The sequence below is a fragment of the Alnus glutinosa genome, chromosome 7, assembly GCF_958979055.1.
Source record: "Alnus glutinosa chromosome 7, dhAlnGlut1.1, whole genome shotgun sequence".
Taxonomy (NCBI): domain Eukaryota; kingdom Viridiplantae; phylum Streptophyta; class Magnoliopsida; order Fagales; family Betulaceae; genus Alnus; species Alnus glutinosa.
Genome location: NC_084892.1, coordinates 8,202,660 through 8,220,866, shown reverse-complemented (window position 1 = coordinate 8,220,866; position 18,207 = coordinate 8,202,660).

Here is an 18,207-nt window from a genome sequence, read left to right as displayed (position 1 = left end):
TCTTTTTTATCTCCTTCATATATTTCTCAGCTGCTTTGTTCGTTCGATTGTGATTGCATTTATTTTATGTTGTAATACCCAGTGACTTTTACTGCACAAACAAGAGCCAACTAAACCCACAAATGGCTGACTCGTCTTTAATTGTTACTTGTTACCTACATTTGTTTATTTTTTATACATGGGTAGGCCCATTAGGAGCATCTCAACGAAACAGTACTCAATAACGTAATTTTTGTTAAATAATTTTTACCCCAAAAGCTTATTAAGACAATCTATGCTCTAACTCGATGATGATAAAAGGTTAAGCAAATAGTAAATAGTAAATAGTAAATGCCGATAGAAAGAGGTACATTTATTCATTTAATCAATATTTTTAATAAGTAAAATTTAACACGTGAAATATTTAATTGAAATGTAAGGTAAATGAAAGAGTCAAGGTTCAAACCCAGAACCTTTATTTTGATATCATGTTAAATTACCACTTATTCTCAAAATTTAAGATGATTGAAAGAGTTAAATTTAATCATTGAATCAATACTTTAATATAAAAAGTTTATTCCACCCATTTCAGGTACTTTACAAAGGCAGAGTGGGAGAGATCTTAGTTGTAAGGGGTGTCTGTGAATTTGCATGGTTATTATCAGAAATAGTAAGGTAATGATATTTTTGGAGTGGTGTCTGAAAAAAAGAGTCAGCTTTATTCGTGAATGCTTCACTCGTTTTGCAATTATTCCCAGTCCAACTGCCTCTCACTTGTTTCATAATTCTAGCTTTATTTGCCATCGTAGACAGGTCAGTGAGGTCACTGTCTGAGCTCTCTCTCTCACATGTAATTTATTGGGGTTTGTCATCTAGATTATGAGCTCCTCTTAGACCACTTCGGCTGGAGCCCCCATTTGCACATTTTATAGATTTGGTTCTCTCTGATCGATATATACTCGACGGGAAGCAGAGACCTTCGATGGATGCCCTTCTCATCGATCGTCAAACTGGACCCACATTTTCTTAACCCTAACGACAACAACAATAACAACCACCACCTTCAATCCATTCATGCAATGGCAAACACCCCCTCTATCTCTCTTTGCCAATTGCCATTAAAGCCAGAGAGAGAGGGGACCATGTATTGGGTTCAATGCAACTGCACCACTTATATGCCCCCTCTCATAAAAGTAGAAAATTATCTGATGTGAACCCAAGCACTTGCCCTTTCCTTTGCCCCATGATGTGGTAACATCACATGGCGACGTTTCATTGCCTCTAAAGAAACCCACCCGCCCCTTTATTTCATTTTCTTCTAATTCGTTTCAGAGTTTAATGATCTATATAATCTGCTTTTCTATGCGCTGATATAACCAAAAGTAGGTCAAAATATTCATGACTTCACATGATCATGCACTACCATTTCAAAAGCCTATATATAAAGGTTTCTAGAGAGGAATGCAACTGGAGTTTGTGTAGGTCAGATATACATGAGAAGTTTTTAAGAAAATCTGAGCCAATCTTCTTGTCTTATTTCACTTTTCGAGGTTTGGGGGATATTGACGCCCTCAAAATTCTGATTACGAGTGTGTCGGTGGGGTCTTAATGGCTCAAAAAGATGGGTTTTCGATAATTCAAGCGGTTTTTTTATTTATTTTGCCGGGGAAAGGTACGTGGAGGGTAAAAACAATTAATAAAAGGTTAGAGTTGTAAAGCTAAAAAAGATGTCCTCGTAGCTGCAGAGTTGCAGTGCGTTGTGATAGATAAACAGTACGTGATAAGAGTTTTCACCCCATAAAAAATGGGTTCAAATTCACGACAATTTCAACAGTTAATTGTAAAAAGGTTTAGACGAGATTCAACCGTTCGGATAAACAGTTGAATAGTCTACAATTTATTTAGACAGCAAGATTTTAATTTATATAAACTCATATCGATCTCTTTCAATTACCGTTCAAACTTCAAATTATTATGGATCGTCGTCCGATGAAAATGATGCACCTGAGCATCTCAGGTACAATAAACGACTTTTCCCTCGAACAAAAGGAAATACTTAAAGATTTAGATGTACGTGTACTTGCCATTATTGAAAAAAGTTTTACATAATTAAGGAGCAATAAAACGGGCCATCACTTATTTATTTATTTCCTCTAATTAAGCAAAACAGTCCATCGATCACTTAATTACATTTACATAAGATCATTCGCTCCCGAATTCCCGATCATATATATATATATATATATATAGTTATATAAATCATAATAAAAATTTATGGCACCCAAGTGACGGCCTGGTTGTGTGGATTTGGAATAGGAAGAAATTGTGTGGGTATGTAAAAAATCAAACAAATTAATAAAGAAAAGCCTGCAATGCGATGCTCTAACCTTTTATATATTATTTAATTTCGATCTTAGCTATATATAATAGAAGATATGGACTTACAATTGTGATTAATTTGGTCCTTTTGGAATATTAGGCAGATGTAATTAATTAACACATTTCTAATTCATAATAAATAATATCAAAGTTAATTGGATAGTATCATTTGGCTCTGGGATTCGTAGCATATATATGTTCTAGTTTCCTTCGAGAAAAATGTCAGGAATTTAGATTGAGGAAATTAAATGTATAATAATGATCCATTTAGGTTGACGATTTTAAAAAGTAGGAATTAAAAATAGCAATTGTAAAAATGTGTGATTTGAAAATATGATTTTTAAAAACGTAGTTAAACGTTTCACAAAATCAAAGTCTGGCCTTTAAAATTGTAGTTTAACCTTTAGAATTGTGCGTTTTAAATATATATATATATATATATATACCTCCTCTTTTTTTTTTTTCTTTTTTTTTTTGTTCTATTGAAAGTGGGGAAAGGGGAATTTCAATAAAATAAAATAAAAATAAAGGCGATAAAGCCTTCAAGAGTGCAGTCAGACCGAAATAGGTCAAATGAATGAACCGGCCCATCGAAATAACCGATAATGCCAAAGAAGGCGCTTAAAGGGAGCAAAGTTCCATAAACGGAACAAAACCCATAACCAACAGAAAAAGGCCGGCCAAAAAAAAAAAAACATAGATGATAGAAAAATATAGGGAAAAGAAAAGAAATTGCAAATAAAATCACGAAACAGTAACACCGACAGATGGCATAGTGGAGGAGGCCGGAGTTTGTCTGCACGTGTAAGCCACTCGTCAGAGCGTTAAGACCACGCACCGACAATGGTTGCCAAAAGGAAGCGGACCACAACGTACGCGAAGAGCTGTCCATGCATCGGCGCGTGTGGCCAATGCACCCGCGAGTAAGATCTACTCGCAGGTGCATGTAGGACACACTGTAGCATGTGTTGGCCAGGAGAGAAGCGGCTGATGACGGAGCGAGGCAGAGAGAGTCCAGATCAAGGTGGAATGGTGCGTGTGGCAGTGGAACTTCCTGAAGTGGATAAATTTGATTTTGAAAAAATCAAATCCAAGACAAAAATCAAATCCAAGACATTCAAGAATGAGGCAGATCCGAGGCCGAAAAAGGCATGAGGAGGCTGAGACCGGACCATCTGTAGTGGAGGAGAAGCCATCGGTGATGTTGAATTGTGATGTATCGCCAAAGCCGATTGATAAGGCCAACAAAGAGGCGGATAGGACCTCCGAAGAGGTGGTTTTGGCCTCAGAAGAGTCGGTAAAGGAGGGGGGAGGAGGAGGAAAAGAGGCGTAGAGGGGAAGGGGGAGGAGGGAGGAGGGAGTCGGTTTCACTTCCTTCTCCTCGGAGGCCATGGGGAGATTTTGGGTTTTCTTCACGAGAGAGAAGAGAGCTCAAAAGCGTGCATGTGTCTAAAAAAAATACTTGCATGCGATTTGAAAACATATATTATTTACGTTTTTCAAATTGTAATTTTTTAAAAATGCAATCTCAAACAATCTATTTTCTGTAATTTAGTTTAAAATTGCATTTTTTGTTTACGAAATCGCAATGCCAAACGCATCCTAAGTCAATAATTCTTTTAAGATCGATATCTCGTAGCTAGGTGAGGCTAACACGTCCTCAACTCTATCGTGACATAATTAATTCAATATAGATTATATAGTAAGGTAATATAGTAATTATTTATCTAAAAATGCTTTGAAAAATAAGATAAAATCAAGAATAGTGGCTATATATGATTTAGATAATAAGTACATTTTTTTATCTCGATCTTAAGTGTAAAAAAATAAATGAAAGAGAAAAAAGATACTCAATTGTCCAACACTAATGTTTCTTTTTTTCTTTACCGATATAAGTAATGATAGATACTATATTTTTATCACACAATTGTCCAACATTAATGTTAACGTGGCACTCCAATTAACTATTGGATTTTTCTTTTCTTTTAACAAAAATTAATCCAAGAATTAGTTAGAGTGTCACGTCATCTTTGTTGGATATAACTATAATCGGAAAAAGACACATATCTCACTCAAACTACCATTCAATTGTCGATCAATATCCCCCCAAACTACCAATTGTGTCAATGCCCCCTCCACTCAAACTACCAAAACATGTCAATGTTTCCCTTAAGACCAACAAAAAGACAAAAATGACCTAATTTTTTTTCAATAAGACAAAAATGTCCTTATAAATTCGAAAGAGAGCAATGTTACACACACTCCCACTTTCCCACACCCACTTCCACACTCCTTTAAGTGGCTTTTAAAACCATGTCATTTTATTAAAATTCAATAAATATTCATATAAAAGCTAATGGTGGTTTTAAAAACCACCTAAGGAAGCGTGAAAATGTGTGTGGGGAAGTGGAAGTATGTATATATATCATTACCTCAAAAAAAAATTAAAATTAAAAATTTAAAAAATATAATAATAACTTAAAAAAATAAAAATAAAAGAAAAAACGAAAAGAAAAGTAAAAAAAAATGAAAAAAAAATGAAAAAGAACGAATAATAATAATAATAATAATAATAATAATAATAATAATAATAATAATAATAATAATAATAATAATAAACCAATGAAAAAATAACTGAAAATTAAAAAAAATAAATAAATAAATAAAATTAAAAACCCGTTTTTATTTTTTATTTAATTTTATTTTTTATTTTTATAACTTTTGTTATTTTAGATTTTTTTAAATAATTTTTTTTTTAATTTTAATAATTTTATTAATGGTATTTTTGTCATTACGAAGACATTGACATTTTTCAGTAGTTTAGAGGGGAGATCGACACAATTGATAGTTTGGTGGCACATTAACAATAAAGTGGTAGTTTGAACGAGTTATGTCATATGTGCACTTTTTCCATTATAATATATATATATATATATATATATATATATATATATATATATATATATATATATATATATATATATATATATATATCATTATTTCTTAAGAAGTTAATCATCGATCATGATCCTTTTCTTCATGCCCCTTGCTATGAGCTTGATTTTATTAATTGGAATCCCAAGAACATGTTACCATTTAAGTACCAGACCAACTCTGGCACCCCCCAACAAAAATGTCACTATCTTGAGAAACCCTAATTCTCTTCCAAGTAGAACATAAGGTTTAATTGGGTTTACATGGCTCATCATCATGGTGGTGTCTTCTCTCTCTCTCTCTCTCTCTCTCTCTCTCTCTCTCTCTCTCTCTCTCTCTCTCTCTCTCTCTCTCTCTCTCTCTCTCTCTCTCTCTCTCTCTCTCTCTCTCTCTCTCTCTCTCTCTCTCTCTCTCTCTCTCTCTCTCTCAGCCTCAGCCGCGTTGGTTAATAATTGTCTCTTGTGGCAGAAAGGAAGGGTCACTATCTTGTTGTTCCTCATCTCTCTTTCCCATTAGGTGGCTTGAATGCGACATTGCCTTGAGAACTCCTCTCTGGGGCCTCCCCACTTTGCTCTTTCATGCAAACCACCATCCTTCCTCCTGCAACATGTGTTCTCATGTGTGGACCAAATGGGTAGAAATAGAGTGGTCATGTCCCTCTAATCAAAGCTTCTTCGGATGCGACATTTTTTTATTTTTTTACATTATTTTTTTATTTATTTTTTTGTTCAAGTCCGTCGTTGCTCTTCCATTAAATATTTAACAAGGTTTTATCGTGTCAGATGTTTTTATCAGGAGTTTAATAATTTAACTTCTTGTCAGATGTTCCATTTAACAAATTTTTATCGTGTCAAAATGTTTGTGGAGACATGCAATTAATTAATTAAATATAGTTTCATTAAAACCCATCATTTACTAAACTACCTTTGTGCCATCGGACACCATCAAAATTGAGTGACTTCATAAAAGAGCAGACAATGAATATAGATGTTCCTCTTTGCCAATATTTCTAACATGATGCATGTATTTCTCGAAGCATATAACATGCATATATATATATATATCACATGCCTATCAGGGTTTAGTAACTTTAATTTCAGGTTGTGCTTGTTTTCCATACATGTGTCCCATGCCCATTTTGTACGTATTCTATCTAGAATCCCTGCAGTGGGACTCCAAGAGGATTTGACCTTTATTCAGATCGATGTTGAAGCTAGAAGTAAAGGAATTAAAAAAAAAATGTTTTGAGACATTCTTTTTTGGCCCTTTCATCGATCACATGTGACTTCACCTTGTAAACCTACAAATCATCCATTAATGTCTAGAAGATCGAGATATTTCTGCAGAACCAAACAGAAAAGAAAAATGTACGTGGATGCAAGAAAACCAATGAAATACTAGTGTAATGAGAACGTGATGAGAGCCGACCATTTCTTTGAAGGATAAAAAGCAGGCTAGCTAGCACCATCAATCACACATTTTACAACATGCATGGGGCTAACTGATGACCATGATGGATGGTGGGCTTTTCGTAAGACCTGAACTGTCAAACATATGGATAGCTCTTTGAACTCCTTAAATTAAAAGCTTGATGGGTATGATATCGTTGTTGTCTGAAACTGGAGGGTTTGGACCACAAAAGAGCATCTTTTTCAGATGTTGCATTAACACCGAAGGGGCATCTTTAATTATGTTATATCCTTGGTCCCTTTCTCTTTTTATAGGTGTTATAAGAAAATATATCGATGAATTAATAGGCCATGATTTGGTGGGCTCGAGTATCCAAGGGATTCAACTTTCTGAATCAAAACCACAAGTCACATATATATTTTATGAATGCCTCCATGCTGATCATGAGAGCACAACAAATTTTGTGGTTAAGTAGCAAGACGGAAATTATAAAAGAATAAAATCAAAATTTCAAAAGTATTAGAAGAACAATTGATTTATTAAAGGGAAAACTTTACTTATCGTTCATGATATTTCATCACTTTAGTAATTATACCCTTAAATTTTAAAAAAAATGTCAATTAATTAGTGTATTTTTCAACCATCTGTTAGAATTTTTCATTAAATCCTAACGGTTAGATGTCAAAATTCCTAAAATACCCTCCTCATTTTTTTTAGAAAAGAAAAAAAGAAAAAGAAAATAAATTGTAAGGATTTAGTTGTCGGTCAGGATTTAAAGGAATTTACAAAAATACCCATGCCTGAATATGTGAATTTTTTTAATATTTTTTTTTAAAGAAAAACATGGGTATTTTGTGGATTGTGATAGAATTTAACAGAAAACCCTAACAAATGAGTAAAATTAAAAAAAACTAAATTAAATTAAAAAATAGATACACTAATTTGACACTTTTAAAATTTAAAGATATGATTGCAAAAGTGATAAAAGATCATAAGTGAAAATTTTCCTTTATTAAAGTATACAAAGTTTAAACTTTTGATATTTTATCGTCGTTTCCTCAATTAACTTTAATAGTACTATACATTAATTGGACCACGAGATATATAGCTCAAGCTTCAACTAGGAACAATTGATAATTTATCAATAAATGCTATAAAGAATACAGATTGCTCTTGTCCTGGGGAAAGATCAGAGTGGAGGGCGACAGAATTTTGTAGGAGTTAGGCTCCTATTGCCATTTTCTTGGTTAGGAGTGTCTAGCAAGGAATGTATTTGTCTTCAGAATCTTATAGTGGTGTGGCACAAGGTTGTATGGTTCAACTGTTTGCTCCCATATTAGGTTTGATAGATTTTCTTTCTCAATGTATTTACTATAGATGAGTAATTGTAATTAAATCCTTTTTTTCTATTCCACCTATCTTATATGTGCCATAAATATCCAATGGTTGATCTTAAAAGAAGTTGTTAGATTTGTACAAAAATTATACGAAAGTTATACAAGAAACATTACTCTAAAAGCAAAATGTAGCCCTAAAGGTGATTTCTTAGTGGTGGACATTGGCCTTTAGCGCCAAACCACCTGAAAATCCTTGTCTTTTCTTCCTCCGCTTCTACTATATTCTCTTTCATTTCATCTTACTATAATTCAAAAGACCAAAAATATTTTAAAATAAGCCCATTTGTTGTTTGATGCCACTCATAGGCCACAAGATTCAGCAATTAACCCCTCTTCATGTTCTAAAATATATATATATATATATATATATATATATATATATATATATATATATATATATATATATTTTACTCCCTCAAAGTTTGACAACTTTTTTACTTTTGCATCCAATGTTTGAAAATTGGCCATGTACCCCAACAAAGTTTATGAAATTTTCAATGTAAGCACTTTATTAGTCATTTTTGTCTTCTTTGACGAAAAATGACTCACTTGTGGCGTATGTGAATTTTTCGATATAAAATTTTTAAAATTGCCCCATATACATGTGTGTAATTCCTAAAAAGACCTCGTTAAAAGAGGGGGGGGGGGGGGCGGGGGGGGGGGTTGCTATATAGGCCATTTGGAGGTACCTGAACCACCCACATTCTAGTCAGATGAGGGTACGGTGGATAATGGGAGTGGCCAAGCCACCCCTAAAGGATTTGCGGGTGGTTTCAACTGATGTGTGTTTTAATGAGTACTCGCAAGCGCACGAATCGTTTGCAATATAGTGTGTGCAAGTGCGAGGTCGAATCCACAGGGAAATGGTCAAATGTTGGTGTCTTGTTTAATCAACTTCATTTTAACCTAGTTCCAAAGGTTTGAGGATTGATTCAAGAGTAAAAGACTAAACAAAATAGATGAAATGAAATGTGCAAATTAAAAGGAACTAAGGCTAAGGAATCTACCAAACCAAATCCAACAACTCACACTTCTTGGTTTCTACTTGAACACCCAAAGAACATTAAGCTTAGGATGTCATTCAAGTTTCTCAACCACCTATTCTAGAACCATTGAATGAATCCAACTCAAAAATAAATCACAAAGAGTACCCATTTGAAATCAAATCATCCAATGTATCCATTCAATGAACAAATCACAATGGATATCATCATTCAAACCGATAAAAAAATGTATCCATCGGTTGAAACACATTAAATGTCCTATATCTACCAACAACCACATTCATTGCAAAAGATAAAGCATTTAAATGAATGGAACTTGAATAACAAATATGATATATCATCAAATGTGCAAGTATTATAACAAGAGTGTGAGTGTCATCAATGGAAAGGTTTCATCATCAACCTTAGTTGAGGTTACTAGCCTTCCATGACTAAGAACACCACAAGAAAATGAAGAACAACCATGGAAATAAAAGGAAAGCTTTACAAAAAGAAAGTGTCTAAGAACAAAAGCTACTGGAATACACTACAAAATGCACGAAATTAAACCTAGCTACTGTTCTCTGAACTCTCTGGTCAAGGAGGTATGGCTATGGCTTTTATAGAAGGAAATTAGGGCTAAAAACCCATGTAAAATGACTCCTCTAACCCCCTCTAGGGTTCCTCTCTTGCTAGAGACAACCAAGGTCATGCAACCAGCGTGTTCTGCTGCGAAAATCAAATGGAGAACTGCTTTTTGTCATGGAGAAGCTCCTGATTGGGTGTTCTGGCGCGCTTCTGTAAAAGTAAGTTCTGAGAAATTTCGATCGATCTACTTTTATTCGATCGATCGACTTCGGGCAAAATTCGATCGATCGACTTTTAAGTTCGATCGATCGAATTCTTCAGAACTTCCGAATTTTTCAAGCAATTCCACAAGAATTTTTTCATTCCTCACTTATTGATAAGTCTTGAATTATTCGATTCAAGACCCCTTAATTTGCATTTGTTAGACCTAGTTCTTGTTGTATATATAAAGTGTTGTTGTAGTTTTTATATTTTGTCTTATTTTCAGGTCTTAATTGAAATCTAGTTCAACACACCTGAATTAGACCTGAAAATACAACAAGGGCGATTTGGTCATTTCCAGAGTTCAAAGTTGCTCCTGCCAAGTGAAGAATCGGCTAAGGCAAATCGATCGATCTACTTTATAATCGATCGATCGAATCATCAGTCGAAGAAAAATCGATCGTGCGAGATGCGATCGATCGAGACAAGGCAACCACGAATGCGATCGAGCGAAGTGCGATCGATCGACTTTATAATCGATCGATCGAATTTGGATATTTTCGGAACAATCTGGAACAATGTTGACATGTCACTCTTTTAGATATTTTTAGATATTTCCTAGATATTTTCTAGATATTTCTTAGATATTATTAGATATTTCCAAAATATCTTAGATATTTCAAAATATCTTATCTTATCATATCCTATCCTATCCTATCCTATCTTATCTTATCTTATCCTATCCTATCCTATCCTATCCTATCCTATCTTATCTTATCCTATCCTATCTTATCCTATCTCTTATCTTATCTCTTCTTTAGATATTATTTTGTAAATCTCCTCCTCTATATATATGAGGCATGGGTGAGAGAGAGATGTATGCTTTCCTGACTTTATTTTCCAGAGCATCAGTAGTTTATCATGCATCTTTTGAGATTTCGGATTTGCTCAGATGTATCACTTCAATTCCTTGCGTTTTTAGTTTCCTTTAGTGCACGATTTCTGGGCTTAGTTCCAGAGAGCTTGTCCCTTTTCCTTAATTTCAAGTTCTAGTTTAGCTTGTTTTTCATTTTCTTCCTTTCTTGTAATCCGAATTTCTTAAGTTTAATATAGTTGTTTTTAATTCGTTTCTTTCTTGTTTCTTTACTGCTTTCCTTTAAATTTATGCTTAACTTAGATTCAATTCATGTCTAGCTAATTTAGTCCTTAGGGTTTGATCAAAGTCCTATCTAAAATCATGTAGTGTTCTTGATGTTCTTAGGATTTTCTTTAGATGTTTGATGATTGTTGAGGGCTAGAGAATATCAAAACCCATGCTAAAAGGTTTTGGTATCAAGATTCCAATCAAATTTATTCATGAAAAAGAGTTTAACTTGTCTATGAGTTTTCCTTGAAGTCTTGAGTAAAACCAACGTTCTTGGAAACAAGAACGATGTCTTTTTCAATGGTGCTATTTGACATGATGTACGATTTCTCATTAGAGTTACCTTATAGGGTATGCTAGGGAACACCAATCATTTCATCCCTTTGGTAGTCTAATTGTCTTTCAATTGTAGTTTAATTTTATGTGGCATGATTTGGTGTGAAACTAGATATCTTATCATTGTGGCCTAATTAGGGTTTTCGTGTATTGTGTATACTTATTAGGGTGTGTTATAGAGTAGTAAGATAGGGCACGTTAATCACTCCACACCTTTGGTAGAGTAAAATGTTTTCAATAATAGTTTAATATTTACGTGGAGTTGATTAACGTAAATCTAGGTGCTTTATGATTACGTCTTAACGAAAGTATTTTCATGTCGAGGTCGTCGTAATGGTTGACGCCCATTACGCGCTCATATCAAGCATGTTAGGAAGATCCATATAGACTTTAAGCATTGCATAGGTTGAGGATTGGATAGGATCAACACCCTAAGTTTTCTTTTAAGTTAATTTCATTTCCGTTTTCACTTCCTTCACTTTATCGTTGTAGCTTCAATTCTACAACTTTTGTTTTTACTTTTGTTGATTAAGTTAAATACGCTCCTTTTCATATCCTATTACGCAAAACAACCAATAATCTCTGTGGTTCGATCACCCTTACTATAGTACAATCGATTCGTACTATTGCGAGTGGTAAACTTATAAATTTAAAATCCACGTATCGTGTCGTTGAGACGCGTACCACTTATTAACCTACAAAACATAAAAACACAAAAACTAACCAAAGCATCAGAAAATAACAAGGCTAAAGGTGTAACTTATGTAAATCAAGGGGTCCAAATACACAATATTTGACACTCATCAAATACCCTCAAACTTACATTTTGCTAGTCCCTTAGCAAAAACAAAATGGAAAACAAAATCAAAGCATTAAACATAAGTCCTCTTTCGTGGGAGAAATGATTGCATTTAGTATATGCAACAAGCATTTTAAACCCCTAGGACTCCCTAGTGGACGAGTGAAGTCTCGTGAGGGTTTGCCAGAAATGATACCCACAAACATTGAAGTACTGAATTATCAATTGAGCAAAAATCATCATTCAAACACATGGTTCACACATCATGAGTATATGTAACAAAATGAATATCATATTATCATGTTATCAAAAATCAATCTACTCATAGATGGAAAATTGAGACAACACATGTTCAAAAGTGTAAGGTGTGAATAACATAGAGTCATGGGGTTTCGATTTTCCTCAAAGCACATATATCCAAAAATTCGTAGGACTTCCATCAAATAACCAAGGCTTATCTTACGTTTATTATTATTTTTTATTATTTTTGTGTCGGCTGTGCAATGCTTGACTCCATTAAGCTTTCTAATTGACCCATGTAACGAGTGTTGGGCCAGTGACTCCCAAACCAGATGGTTTTAGGGCACTAGATGTAAAAACATCCATAAGGGCTTAATTACTCAAGTCAAAAAGGCTACAAAGTCAAACTAGCCAAACAATCATCTAAGCTGAAATTCTCATCTTTTTACGCGAACACACAATGCTTAATGAGGCAAGGGGCCCGGTTACTCAATGAGAAGTCAAATTGGTGATATTATTCTAAGCAGAAATTTTTATTTTTATTTTTTTGTTTTTAATTTTTTGTTTTATATATATATATAACAATAAGCCAAGGTTTTATCAACAAGTCATCCTACAAATCTCAAGATACATTATTTTTAATTCAAATCTCATACCCCACAGAAACAATGCTAATGTGCTTGTGATAAACAATTTAAACATGTCAAGTCTTTCTAATCCAAAGATAAGTCAAAAGATCTCAAATTTTAATGTTATGCAAAATTCAAAATGTTAAACAGACCAATGAGATGCAAACCATAGTAAGATGTAACCATGATCAACTAACAATAAGGTAACAAGTATTAACAAAGCAAACATTAAATGAAAACAGACAGAAATGTCTATCCTACCCCCAAACAAAAATGACACATTATCCCCAATGTGGCTAGAGATACAATACCGAAATGGTGATGCAAGATGGGCACACTACAAGAGAAGCGCTCCCCCAAACTTGAACGGCAGACACTGTCCTGAAAATCACAACCAAAACACAAGAAATAAAATCAAATGATAAGAAAAAATGATGAGGGTTGCCTCCCACAAGCGCTAAGTTTTCAGTCTTCAGCCAGACTTCCCATCCTGACGACAATCACTCCGAGTAACTCGGATCCTCTAAAAGGGTCGTCTCAACCTCCGAGCTCTGTAACTCCAAAAATGGCTTCAGTCGTTGCCCGTTCACCTTGAACGTGCTGCCATTTTTTGGATCCTCAATCTCAATAGCCCCATAAGAAAACACTGATCGCACTATGAAAGGGCCTATCCATCGAGATCGGAGCTTCCCTGGAAACAGATGCAGACGTGAATTGTAAAGAAAGACTTTCTGACCGGGTTCAAAGAATCGCCTCAATATGTTCTGGTCGTGAACCTTCTTCATCCGTGCTTTGTACATCCTAGCACAATCATAAGCATCGTTCCTCAGCTCTTCCAATTCATTGAGTTGGAGCTTCCTCTGTGAGCCAGCCTTTGTGAGATCGAAATTCAGCTGCTTAATGGCCCAGTAGGCTCTGTGCTCCAACTCCACAGGCAGGTGGCATACTTTCCCGTACACGATACGGTAAGGTGACATGCTAATCGGTGTCTTGAAAGCTGTCCGGTACGCCCATAATGCATCGTTCAACCGGAGAGACCAATCTTTCCTTGACGATTTCACCGTCTTCTCTAATATCCTCTTAATCTCTCTGTTTGAAACCTCCACCTGTCCACTCGTATGAGGGTGATAGGGAGTGGCAACCTTGTGCGTGATGCAATATTTCTTCATCAGCTACTCGAAGACCCGGTTGCAAAAATGCTTTCCACCATCACTAATAATTGCTCGAGGAGTACCAAAACGAGCAAATATAGTGTCTTTTAAAAACTGAACCACAACTCAATAATAAGAATCAGGTTGAGAGGCATCATATTTCGGCATGAAATACTCCCTAGCTTCTGACAGCGCTCGCATGAAACACAATAAGTGTGAGCGTCTTGAAAGATGGTAGGCCAATAAAAACCGCACTGCAAAATCTTTACAGCGGTCTTCTTTGCACTGAAGTGGCCTCCACGGGCATGATCATGACAGAAGGAGATGACACTAGATTGGTCTGGCTCAGGAATGCATCTCCTAATGATCTAATCGGGACAATACTTGAACAAGTAAGGATCGTCCCAGAAAAAATTCTTCACCACGGACATGAATTTGGACTTATCTTGCCTCCCCCAATGCAAAGGCATTTGACCGGTGACAAGATAGTTCACTATGCCAGCAAACCATGGTGAGTGAGCATGAGCAATATGCATCAACTGCTCATCGGGGAAGGTCTCAGAAATGGGGACGGCTTCTTCCGTGAAGTCCACGGTAATCCTCGAGAGATGATCAGCCACCACTTTTTCAGAACCCTTCTTGTCCCAAATCTCAATGTCGAACTCTTGTAAGAGCAAAATCCACCGGATGAGGCGAGATTTAGCATCCTTTTTGGAGAAAAGATACTTCAGTGCCGCGTGATCCGAGTAGATGATGGCTTTCGATCCTAGTAGGTAGGATCGAAACTTATCCAGAGCAAATACGACTTCCAGCAGCTCCTTCTCAGTGGTCGAATAATTCAGCTGGGCGTCGTTCAGAGTTCGACTTGCATAATAAATGACGTGGGAAAATTTGTCAATGCGCTGCCCCAACACAGCTCCAACGGCGTAATCTGACGCGTCACACATGATCTCGAAAGGTGTACCCCAGCTCGGGGGCCGAATGATGGGTATGGACGTCAGAATTGCCTTTAGGCCCCAAATGCCTTCTTGCAGTCCTCGTCAAAAATGAAAGGGGCCTCATTCACCAACAGTTTGCACAAGGGCCGGGCGATCTTGCTGAAATCCTGGATGAATCGCCAATAAAATCCTGCATGGCCCAGAAAAGAGCGAACCTCTTTCACCGTCCGTGGGGGCGGAAGGTTGGATATCAGATCTACCTTCGCCTTGTCTACTTCAATCCCCCGACGAGAGATGACGTGCCCGAGCACAATTCCTTGTTGTACCATAAAGTGGCACTTCTCCCAATTGAGTACCAGGTTCTTCTCTTTACACCTCTCCAAGACTAACGTGAGGTGGTGCAAACACTCCTCAAAAGATGACCCAAAAACCAAGAAGTCGTCCATAAATACCTCCAGGAAACGCTCCACCATATCAGAAAAGATGCTAATCATACACCGCTGAAAAGTAGCGGGTGCATTGCATAAGCCAAAGGGCATGCGTCGGTAGGCGAACGTCCCGAACGGACAAGTGAATGTCGTCTTCTCTTGGTCTTCAGGGTCCATAGGGACCTGGTTATATCCAGAATAACCATCCAAAAAATAGTAATACTCGTGCCCGGCCAAACGCTCCACCATTTGATCAATGAACGGAAGAGGAAAGTGATCTTTCCTGGTGGCGGTGTTCAATTTGCGGTAGTCGATGCAGACTCTCCATCCAGACTGTACTCGAGTTGGGACCAACTCGCCTTCCTTGTTCTGCACAACCGTTACTCCAGCTCGATTGGTCACGACATGAATGGGGCTCACCCATTTGCTATCAGAGATTGGGTAGATGACTCCAGCATCCAACAACTTGATTACTTCTCCTCTAATGACTTCCTGCATGGTCGGGTTGAGCCTTCTATATGGCTCCCTCGATGGTTTGGTGTCTTCCTCCAAATGTATCTTGTGCATAACCATCGAAGGGTTGATTCCCTTAATATCTTCTATGGTCCAGCCTATAGCTTCTTTGTGCTCTATCAATACGTCTAACAATTTCTCCTCCTGAGAAGCATGTAGATCCGAAGCTATGATTACAGGCAAAGTTTCGGCTGGACCTAGGAACTTATACTTAAGATTGTCCGGCAGGGGCTTAAGTTCCTTCTTAGGAGGCTCAGGTACTGTTCCCTCCTCTTCTTCCTTGCTCACCAGAGGAGCAAACTCTAAAAGGGCATTTGCTTGCTCAAGTAACTCATCCAAGTCCAGATCCTCTCCGAACTGAGGAAAGCATACCTCCAGGGGGTCTTTGGTGCTTGATTCTTCCTCTATGATCTCCTCAATCAAGCAGGCACTTCCGATCTCATCACATTCCCTCGGCCTTTTGCTGATGTCAAAGATGTTTAGCTCCACTGTCATATTCCCGAAGGAGATCTTCATTACCCCCGTCCTACAGTTGATCAAGGCGTTAGCCGTAATTAAGAATGGTCACCCTAGGATTATCGGTATCTGAACTCCAACGTTCTGTACCGGCTCGGTGTCAAGCACTATAAAATCCACGGGGAAATAAAACTTGTCCACCTTAATCAAAACATACTCCACTATTCCCTGTGGTATCTTAACTGACCGGTTAGCCAACTGCAGTGTCATGGAGGTGGGCTTCAATTCTCCTAACCCTAATTGCAGGTAAACTGAATAGGGCAGGAGATTGACACTGGCTCCAAGGTCTAGCAATGCCTTCTCAATGTGGCTTATGCCTATTGTGCAAGAAATAGTAGGACATCCGGGGTCCTTATACTTGATAGGCAGCCTACATTGGAGGATTGAGCTGACTTGCTCGGTCAGCAAACTCTTTTCGGGACATTGGTTTTCCGTTTTACAGTTACCAAATCCTTCAAGAATTTAGCGTAAGACTGCACTTGCTGGATGGCATCCAAGAACGGGATGTTGATCTGCACTTGTTTGAACACCTCCAGAATGTCCTCGAACTTTCCTCCATTCTTTGGCACGAGAAGTCTATCAGGGAATGGCGCCTTAGGTATGAACGACCTAGGAGGAGTCTCTATGGTCGGAGCTAATGTAGATGGCTCGGCATCTCTCTTCTCTACGCTCATGCTTCCTTGTTCTTCTTGTGCAGCAGGGTTCTCCTCTGGGTGAACCACTTGGTTGTCTACTTGTTTCCCTGATCTCAGTGTGACAACGGCTTGCACATGCTCCAGCCCATGCACTACATTTGATGAACGTCCCTCATGGAACTGCAACTTTGGATTTGGCACAGGCTGACTAGGGAGATTTCCCTTCTCTCTCTCCCCCAGGTGACTAGCAATTTGCCCGATCTGGGTCTCCATCTTGGCAATAGCTTGAGTGTTCACCATGGTAGCATTCTTTACGTCATTGATGGATTGGCCTGTAAGCTGGATGAAAGCTTTAAGAGTGTCTTCCAAAGAAGACTGTGAAGAAGAGGCAGGGGCTTGAGTAGGGGCTTGGTATGATGGTGCTGGCTGGGATGGACTACTTTGATGGTGAACCGGCTGATGAAATCTAAGGGGGTATTGAGTATGGGATTGGTGAGGAACTCCCCCTTGAGTCATAGGCTAGTTCTGCTTCCAAGAAAAGTTAGGGTGGTTCCGCCACCCTGGATTGTATGATTCGGAGAAAAGTCCATTGGCTTGCTTCCTATAATCGTTGAAAGCGTTCACTTGCTCCATTGGTGACTCGACAAAAGCTGGCAATGATGGGCAAGTCTGTGCTAAGTGCATAGGACTAGCACAGATGGAACAGCAGTCAACATGGAATGGATTGGCAGCATTCATGGATTTGCTAACAACTAGGGCTTCGACCTTTTTGGTGAGGGCATCTATCTTCATTTTTAATTCTATATCCTCCTTAACCTCATAGATGCCTCCCTTCTTCTGAATGCGAGCAACTTTATCTCGACAGCTTGAAAAATCTCACTGTTGGGAATTGTCGGATAGCTGATCTAAGGTCCTATATGCTCCTCTCCCGTCAAACTCAGAAATGCGCCTCCATTTATCGACTCGATCATGCTACGGTTGGATTGAGTTAATCATTGATAGAAAAA